We start from the raw sequence: 10458 nt of genomic DNA, 5'->3' as shown, positions 1-10458 counted from the left end.
AAATGCGTTTAGAACAAGCCGAGACTATAACTATTAACTATATAACACGAACATGAAAAATCATAAAACAGGATGGTGCATAGCTGTTAGCCATGAGCCCATGATCATCAGTTATATTTGGTTGCAAGAGCCATGAATTCCAATCGAGGATTAGAGTTTTTGAACGCGGGGATATCCAAAGGTAGCTTTTCGCTTGAATTTCGTTAACCACCATCGGCACGGTCCAACTCCTTTTCTCGAAAATCTTTGAGTTCCTGTTTCTCCATAGCACATAACCACATACCCACTCGATAGTTTGCCACACTTTGGATGCGTTGTCCTGTGAAGTACCCACTTTCCCTAAAAACATGTCATTCAGTCCCGAATGATGGGGTGCTGCACTATCGGAAAACCCGAGTCCATACTTCTTTTGCGAGTGGACAGGTGAGCAATGCGTGTTCGACTATTTCAACTACTCCGTAATAAAGTGTAGGATCGGGTCATATTAAGGTCCGAACGAAGTTAACAAATATGCTTATATTAAGATCCGACTTTAAACCTCGTTTAGATTTTGTGAACCTTGATTACGACTATTTATAACAAAAATGATATGGTGAAGAAAGTTGGAAAGTGACAAGTCTAGGGGTGTTTATGGCGAACAAAGCTAACAAAGTCCAAGAAAAGAATCGTGCATGCTCACAAGGTATACAATGTTGTATTCAATTTAGTGCTTCAATAATAAACAACATTAGTTTTATATTAACAATGGCATGCAAGTTGCATCTAGAATATCCCAGTGGTTATGTGAACAAATACAAGATACTCCATAACTGGTTGAAAGTTGGTAATAAAGGCCACAAAATGAGGTTGGATTGATGTGTCTACATAACAAATACATAAACAAATACGGAGTATATTATGTCAAAAACAAACATAACCTAACTATGATAATAATACTATTTTCTACCTCTCGTTTTATTTAAACTTCTAATTACTACTCGTATTTTATCCATCCCACGAAAATTATCTACTTACAAAACTAACTGTTGAAAATCACTAAACTTCATTTTCTAAACTCATTTATATTACTCTTAACATCGAATTTTAAATAAATTTTAGTTAAACAAGTTTAACATACATTGATAAAATTTACAATTCACATATCTATCATAAATTACAAAAAAAATTGTTAATGAAATTACTATAGGATATAGGGAGTATATAATTTTCATACAATTTATGGGTACAAAAAAGAAAGTGATATATTTGGGTAGCTGACTAGCTTATATATAATCTTTGGATTGAGTTTGACGAAAGTCTTTAATTATAATTGATATTAATGTGTTTATTTGTGTTGTATATAATTGTTACATATAAATTTTGAAGTGACAGTTATTAAATTACAATACTTTTATACATGTTACGACAACTCGATCTAGAAATTAATCGTCATTGAAAAGAAAAGATCATAATCTATAATCTATATTTATAATATACTATTAACATAGAAAAATTATAATCTCATTTATAATTTATAATACTAACATAGTTTACTTTTCTTCACATCACATGTGAAGACATTATGGACACTATTTTATAAATGGTATTTTGACTTGCCCTTTATATAAAATACAAGAATAATAGCTTTATGGCAACTTCCTAAAACAAAGTATTAATCATTGGGAATTTTGTAACTACTTGACATGAAGGTTCTTCTCAAACTTATATGCAATATATTTTGCAACTCGACTCTCATTCGCGTCCACATTTTACTATCATAATTTGAAAATATTATAAAGACACAATTACTTAATTGATAAGTTTCTAATATTTGTTAAAAAAAAAATGCACCAAGTGACATTTTCTCAATTTTAATATAAATGACCTTAAAGTTCGCAATTCTAACATGACGGACCCCTAAACTAACAATCATCAGTGTTTTTTCGTTAAGTCCAATCGTATACCAAACATGTTAAGGTATTTAGTCGATACATTTTTCCTTTCCCCTTTCCCCTTTCTCTTCATCTTCAACAAAACAAACTTATTCATATCGTAGTTCAAACGTGAATAACTTGTTTAGGATTTGTTTTGTCAAAGATAGAGGAAATGGGAAAGGAGAAATGTGAGTTGATTGACGAATATCCCCTTATGTACCACACACATGTGTTTAATTAAAGAAGAAAGACTAACAATTGTTAGTTTATGGGTCTTAATTAAAACTATTGCAGCTTTTTAGGGTCGCACGAATCAGGATTGAATAAAGGTCACTTGTGTAATATCAGACAAATATCAGGAACCAATCGCGTAATTTTGTCTATTAAAATCATAAAAGCTAAGGTTGTTAATGACATTTTTTACTCTCATTAAAATTATAAAGAGAACAATATGCTTTATTTTCTTTAAATTATTTTATAGTTTCGCACTCAAAACATTTACAATGCTTATTATATCAAAAGGTTTGAAATGTTCATCATCTACCTAACGATTACTTTCCCACCTCAACCGTTATCCTCCACGTTCAACCACCTTTCATCCACCTTCAATCTATTCTCAATCAGATTTTCATATAATCAATCCTTAAAGTAACCCCTCTTCTTCGTTCTCGTCCCCTCATCCACCTCTTTGATCTCGTGAGTTGTTCGCGGATGCCTTGAATTTGCTTCTATTGTCACTGATGCCGGCTTCCATTTCTTCTCCAGTGAATGTTCGTAATCGATCCTTGGATCTTAGGGCTACTTCGATTTTTATTGGTCGATTTGATGCCTCCCACTATGAGCGAGTTTTATGGAAGTTTTGTGTATATTTGAGAAGATCATAGAATTTAATGATAAGTCGGTCGTCATTATGCCTTCGCCAACTTCGATTTCATGAGTATGCTTCTAAAGCAAATAGGAACTTGAATGGGTCGAAGCTTTTGGGGAAGATCATGTTAGTTGGTTTTGCGGAGCACAAACGAGCTCATGTTAAACTTAATGTTTTTATGATTTCGATGACATCTTTCTGATGGGTTCGAGCTTTGTTCTTCGAAGGCATCAAGGTGGTGTAAGTTATCCTGGGCTGTTTGACTCAAGTAAAAGGGTAGCCTGGTGGATTTCGTGCCTAAGGGGAATGTCAGGAGCTTAGCATGTGATTTCGGTGATGTGTTGTATGTCGCTGGATCTTTTTTTGAATTGAAACAAGTGGCTTTGTTGTATTTTGTCGTCGAAACTTCAAAATCGAGCTAAATTAGTGGTGATTTCTTTGAAAAGAAATTTGGTGGGTACGATGATTCATGCGTTATTTGGTTGAGGAGATCACTTATTTGAAGATGTTTGATGTTCTAGTTTAAGGATGGTTTTATATCGGCTTGGTTACGTAATAGGGAGGTGGTTTCCTCCATTATTTCGGTTTCTGTTGAGACTTCTTTTGGTGGTATGTGTGACCTCCTACTTGTAGTGACCCGAACTTTTCAATGTTTATAGATATATATTAAATGAAATTGTTATTTACATGATTAAGTGTTTCTAACATGTTAAGCAATCAAACTTGTTAAGACTTGATTAATTGAAATAGGTTTCATATAGACAATTGACCACCCAAGTTGACCGGTGATTCACGAACGTTAAAACTTGTAAAAACTATATGATGACATATATATGGTTATATAAATAGTTAACACGATATTATGATAAGTAAACATATCATTAAGTATATTAACAATGAACTACATATGTAAAAGCAAGACTACTAACTTAATGATTTTGAAACGAGACATATATGTAACGATTATCGTTGTAACGACATTTAATGTATATATATCATATTAAGAGATATTCATACATCATAATATCATGATAATATAATAATTTAAAATCTCATTTGATATTATAAACATTGGGTTAACAACATTTAACAAGATCGTTAACCTAAAGGTTTCAAAACAACACTTACATGTAACGACTAACGATGACTTAACGACTCGGTTAAAATGTATATACATGTAGTGTTTTAATATGTATTCATACACTTTTGAAAGACTTCAAGACACTTATCAAAATACTTCTACTTAACAAAAATGCTTACAATTACATCCTCGTTCAGTTTCATCAACAATTCCACTCGTATGCACCCGTATTCGTACTCGTACAATACACAGCTTTTAGATGTATGTACTATTAGTATATACACTCCAATGATCAGCTCTTAGCAGCCCATGTGAGTCACCTAACACATGTGGGAACCATCATTTGGCAACTAGCATGAAATATCTCATAAAATTACAAAAATATGAGTAATCATTCATGACTTATTTGCATGAAAACAAAATTATATATCCTTTATATCTAATCCATACATCAACGATCAAAAACACCTACAAACACTTTCATTCTTCAATTTTCTTCATCTAATTGATCTCTCTCAAGTTCTATCTTCAAGTTCTAAGTGTTCTTCATAAATTCTACAAGTTCTAGTTTCATAAAATTAAGAATACTTCCAAGTTTGCTAGCTTACTTCCAATCTTGTAGAGTGATCATCCAACCTCAAGAAATCTTTCTTATTTACAGTAAGATATCTTTCTAATATAAGGTAATACTCATATTCAAACTTTGGTTCAATTTCTATAACTATAACAATCTTATTTCAAGTGATGATCTTACTTGAACTTGTTTTCGTGTCATGATTCTGCTTCAAGAATTTCGAGCCATCCAAGGATCCGTTGAAGCTAGATCCATTTTTCTCTTTTCCAGTAGGTTTATCCAAGGAACTTAAGGTAGTAATGATGTTCATAACATCATTCGATTCATACATGAAAAGCTATCATATTCGAAGTGGTAAACTTGTAATCACTAGAACATAGTTTAGTTAATTCTAAACTTGTTCGCAAATAAAGTTAATCCTTCTAACTACACTTTTAAAATAAACTATACACATGTTCTAAATCTATATGATATGCTAACTTAATGATTTAAAACCCGGAAACAAGATAAACACCATAAAACCGGATTTACGCCGTCGTAGTTACAACCGGGGGCTGTTTTGGTTTGGATAATTAAAAACAATGAAAAACTTTGATTTAAAAGCTATACTTCTGGGAAAATGATTTTTCTTATGAACATGAAACCATATCCAAAAATCATGGTTAAACTCAAAGTGAAAGTATGTTTTTCAAAACAGTCATCAAGATGTCGTTCTTTCGACGGAAATGACTACCTCTTTCAAAAATGACTTGTAACTTGTATTTCCAACTATAAACCTATACCTTTTCTATTTAGTTTCATAAAGTCAAGTTCAATACGAAACTGTGGCCGCTTAAATCACTCAAAATGGATTAGAAACGAAGAAATGGCGAGCAAAACAAAATTGGTAAAAACTACTCATTTTAGCTACGTGAAAATTGGTAACAAATCTATTCCAACCATAACTTAATCAACTTGTATTGTATATTATGTAATCTTGAGATACCATAGACACGTATACAATGTTTCGACCTATCATGTCGACACATCTATATATATTTCGGAACAACCATAGACACTCTATATGTGAATGTTGGAGTTAGCTATACAGGGTTGAGGTTGATTTCAAAATATATATAGTTTGAGTTGTGATCAATACTGAGATATGTATACACTGGGTCATGGATTGATTCAAGATATATATATTAATTTATTCATGTACGATCAATTATGGACTTCTAACATCGGACCGCTAACTGGACAACTAAAAATCATCAACACGTAATAAAGAAAATATTGTGAATATATTTCTATTATATTTTGATATATGTATATATTGTTATAGGTTCGTGAATCAACCCGTGGCCAAGTCAAATTCTCGACGAAGTGATATTTGGTGAAAGTGAGTTATAGTCCCACTTTTAAAATCTAATATTTTTGGGATGAGAATACATGCAGGTTTTATAAATGATTTACAAAATAGACACAAGTACGTGAAACTACATTCAATAGTTGAATTATCGAAATCGAATATGCCCCTTTTTATTAAGTCTGGTAATCTAAGAATTAGGGAACAGACACCCTAATTGACGCGAATCCTAAAGATAGATCTATTGGGCCTAACAAACCCCATCCAAAATACCGGATGCTTTAGTACTTCGAAATTTATATCATATCCGAAGGGTGTCCCGGAATGATAGGGATATTCTTATATATGCATCTTGTTAATGTCGGTTACCAGGTGTTCACCATATGAATAATTTTTATCTCTATGTATGGGATGTATATTGAAATATGAAATCTTGTGGTCTATTGTTACGATTTGATATATATATATATATAGGTTAAACCTATAACTCACCAACATTTTTGTTGACGTTTAAAGCATGTTTATTCTCAGGTGAATATTAAGAGCTTCCGATGTCGCATACTTAAATAAGGACAAGATTTGGAGTCCATGCTTGTATGATATTGTGTAAAAACTGCATTCAAGAAACTTCTTTCATTGTAACATATTTGTATTGTAAACCATTATGTAATAGTCGTGTGTAAACAGGATATTTTAGATTATCATTATGTGATAATCTACGTAAAGATTTTTAAACCTTTATTGATGAAATAAAGGTTATGGTTTGTTTTAAAATGAATGCAGTCTTTGAAAAACGTCTCATATAGAGGTCAAAACCTCGCAACGAAATCAATTAATATTTAACGTTTTTAATCAATAAGAACGGGACATTTCAGTTGGTATCCGAGCGTTGGTCTTAGAGAACCAGAATTTTGAATTAGTGTGTCTTATCGAGTTTGTTAGGATGCAATAGTGAGTCTGGACTTCGACCGTGTTTACTTGAAAAATGATTGCTTAACAAATTTTGTTGGAAACTATATATTTTTAACATGTGAATATTATGTGATATATTAATCTCTTAACGCGTTTGATATTATGTGATAGATGTCTACCTCTAGAACAAGTCCCATTGACTCACCTAATAATAATGAAGAGTCAAATGTAAATTGGAATGATTCGTGGACTGATTCACAAGTTCCCGAAGAGGAACCGGAAGAAGAGTCGGAACCGGAAGAAGAATCGGAACCGGAAGAAGAAATAGAACCAGTGGGGAAAATAATAAAACGGTTAAGTAGAAGAAAAAACCTCAACCAACCGACCAAAGTTAATTATGGTCAATGGTGTTTCCGCCAAGGAAGCAAAGTATTGGGAGGATTACCAATTCTCCGATGAATCAGATCCCGACAAGGATTCCGATGATGTTATAGAAATTATCCCGACACAATTTAATAAGGCAAAAGAGAACAATAAGGGAAAGGGCATAAAAATAGATAAATTTGATTCCAAACCCGATGAACTTTATATGTATCATCAACACCCGTATTTCTTAAGTTGTGACAATAACCCGGGAACCTCTAAACCACCAGGTTTTTCTAAACCAATGTGGAAAACGACGGCTCGTATTAGGGGAACATTATATATCCCTAGAAACTTGGCAAAACGAACCAAAACCGAAGAAGAAAAAAACGAGCGAGTTGGAATAAGATAGTTGTATTCGTGTGGTGTAATATATGTAATATAGTGTGCTTATGCTTTATGATATATGTAAAAATTGCTTGTATTAATAAGTATTTTTTTTTATGAATCTAACTCTTGTCTATTTTACAGTATAAAAAACACAAAATGGATAGACAACCCAATATTTTAAGAGACCTACCCGGAGACATGATTGATGAAATCTTGTCTAAAGTCGGTCAGAATTCCTCGGCACAACTATTTAAGGCGAGATCAGTTTGTAAGACATTCGAAGAACGTTCCAAGAATGCCTTGATTTATAAAAGGCTTTCGTTCAAAAGATGGGGATATCACATTGGGAAATCCATAAGTTATGATGTGTTTACTTTGACGCATATATTGCGGGGAACCCAAATGCTATTTTACGCAACGGGTTAAGAAATTATTTTGACTCAATATATCCGAATATAGGACTTCGTGATTTAGAAAAAGCGGCTAACATGCAACATAAAGAAGCATGTTATGTTTATGGGTTAGTAATGTTCGCTTCTCATTAAAGTGAGAACAAGAACATCGGGCTACAACTATTAAACAAAACGTTCCCACAAGTGACGGAGTCGGTAATTGGGGTAAGAAATGAGGTTTTTAGGTTATTAAGAGACTGTTGGTCATTACGTAACCTTCATCCTTTTGACGACGTTACAACACATTGTCTTACTATCGGTCACAATGGTTATGTTCCACAAAACCAAGGATGGGAAGTGGTATTAGTAAAACCAGAATGCATGACTTGTTTCTGGACGTATGAATTACGTGTCTTTATTGCCTTTGCTGAACGCCTTATTTATTAACTAGAATTATCTTCACAACTACTTTGTATCAAAGTTTTATGTGCTATATTTCATGCTATAAAAAAAGCAGTATTGTAAGTTTGCAAGTTATTGTATAAAGGTTTGAATATGATATTTTTTTTTTGTGATAAGTTTTTCATATAGAATTGTAGTAGTTGAAATGGTATGTTATGTGATGACCCGAAAATTTCTGACCAAATTTAAACTTAATCTTTAACATTTTCGACACGATAAGTAAAGTCTATGAAGTTGAATCTCAAAATTTTTGAACTACTTTTATATATTTAAATACCCTTTGGTTGTTTTCGACGTTTCGCGAACAATTATATGTAAATAGATACATATATACTGTAACTTGAAAAGTTAACAATGTATTAATTGTTTGATATCGTACATTAAACTTATTGATTTATATATCTAAATGAAAATATATGATTTCAAGTTATTTATTAAACGATAGTAACATTCGATTATTGATTCGATTAATATTTAGATAAGTTAACTAAAACGTTTAAGACGAACCAGTAAAACACTAATTTGCTACAGTATTTTCAAATTGCTACAGTACCCAAAATGCTACAGTGTTTTCGAAAATCACTATTTGCTACAGTGGATTGCTACAGTAAAAACACTATTTTAAAATGTATTTTAACAAATATCGAGACGATGATTTATAGAAGTAAATGACCAAAACATTCAAATGTATAAGTTATATTTCGAGTGATATAGTTTATGGATAATTTAAGGCTATATTTTGACAAAGGTACGTGACACGAAACGTAAAATGCAAGTTTACTAAATGTACGAAAGGACATTCGAAAAACCGGAACCGGGACATAAGTCAAGTGATGACGTTCGACTTATCGGAACAAAAATTACAAGTCAACTATGCATGTAAATTTAATATAATATATAATTAATTATATAAATTAAATATATTATATATATTATATTAATATAAAATCATGTCGACAAGCTAATTGACAAAAAGTTCTGAGCTGGAAATCTTAGCCATGCGATCGCATAGCTATCCAGTACAAACCCCATGCGATCGCATGGGGTGTAAAAATGGGTCAGGTGCTATAAATTCTCGAGTTTTGGCCAGTTAATCACACACACACATACACAAATATACATATTACTCCGTATTTATTTTATTTATTTATTTATTATTATTATTATTATTATTATTATTATTATTAATAAGATTATTATTAATCTTATTATTTTTATTATTAGTATTATTATTTTTGCGATACAAAAATAATAATGTACATAAAATATTATGACGGAGTGCTGTCCAAGTAATTTTCAAAACAAGTTTCCGAGCGAGCTAGAGCTAAGGAAAATATGGGTTATTGCCAAGGAAATTATGGGTAATGTTCGAGGGTATTTTTGTGAATCAAACCTCGTGTTTATCATCTCCGATGCGTCTACGTGCTTTCCTACAATATTGTATATCAATATTAAACAGTGAGTTTCATTTGCTCCCTTTTTAATTGCTTTTGAAATCTATATTTTTGGGCTGAGAATACATGCACTTTATTTTAAACAATGGACACAAGTACATACTAAATTCTATACTGAGTTTGAACCGAAAATCCCTTAGCTTTGGTAACTAGTAACTGCCGGTAATAAGAACTGGTGGGCGCGAGTAGTAGTATATGGATCCATAGGGCTTGATATCCCCGTCCGAGCTAGAGCGCTAGCCTTTTAACGGACGTATGCTATTTGAGAAGCGTACACGTTGGTTTGCGTGTATTATTAAGATGATTATACAAAGGGTACAAATTATATAAACGTTAAAGTTTAGTTACCAGGGTGCTCAATTTTGTAGAACCGATTGATAAACGTTTCGGATGAAACAACTGAAATCTTGTGATCCACCTTTTATGTAAAACCTATTGATAAACGTTTTGAATAAAACAACTGAACTTTTGTAATCCACATTGATATACGGATTATGTGTAATATTAAAACTATGAACTCACCAACCTTTGTGTTGACACTTGAAGCATGTTTATTCTCAGGTTTCTAGAAGTCTTCCGCTGTTTGCTTATACGTGATACAAGATATGTGCTTGGAGTCATACATGCTATATACAAGAAACTTGCATTCACCAAACCATTACCATGTATCTTATTTTGACTGTATTGTCAACAGATGTATT

The sequence above is a fragment of the Rutidosis leptorrhynchoides genome, chromosome 3, assembly GCF_046630445.1.
Source record: "Rutidosis leptorrhynchoides isolate AG116_Rl617_1_P2 chromosome 3, CSIRO_AGI_Rlap_v1, whole genome shotgun sequence".
NCBI lineage: Eukaryota > Viridiplantae > Streptophyta > Magnoliopsida > Asterales > Asteraceae > Rutidosis > Rutidosis leptorrhynchoides.
Note: the sequence above shows the minus strand (reverse complement) of the source record.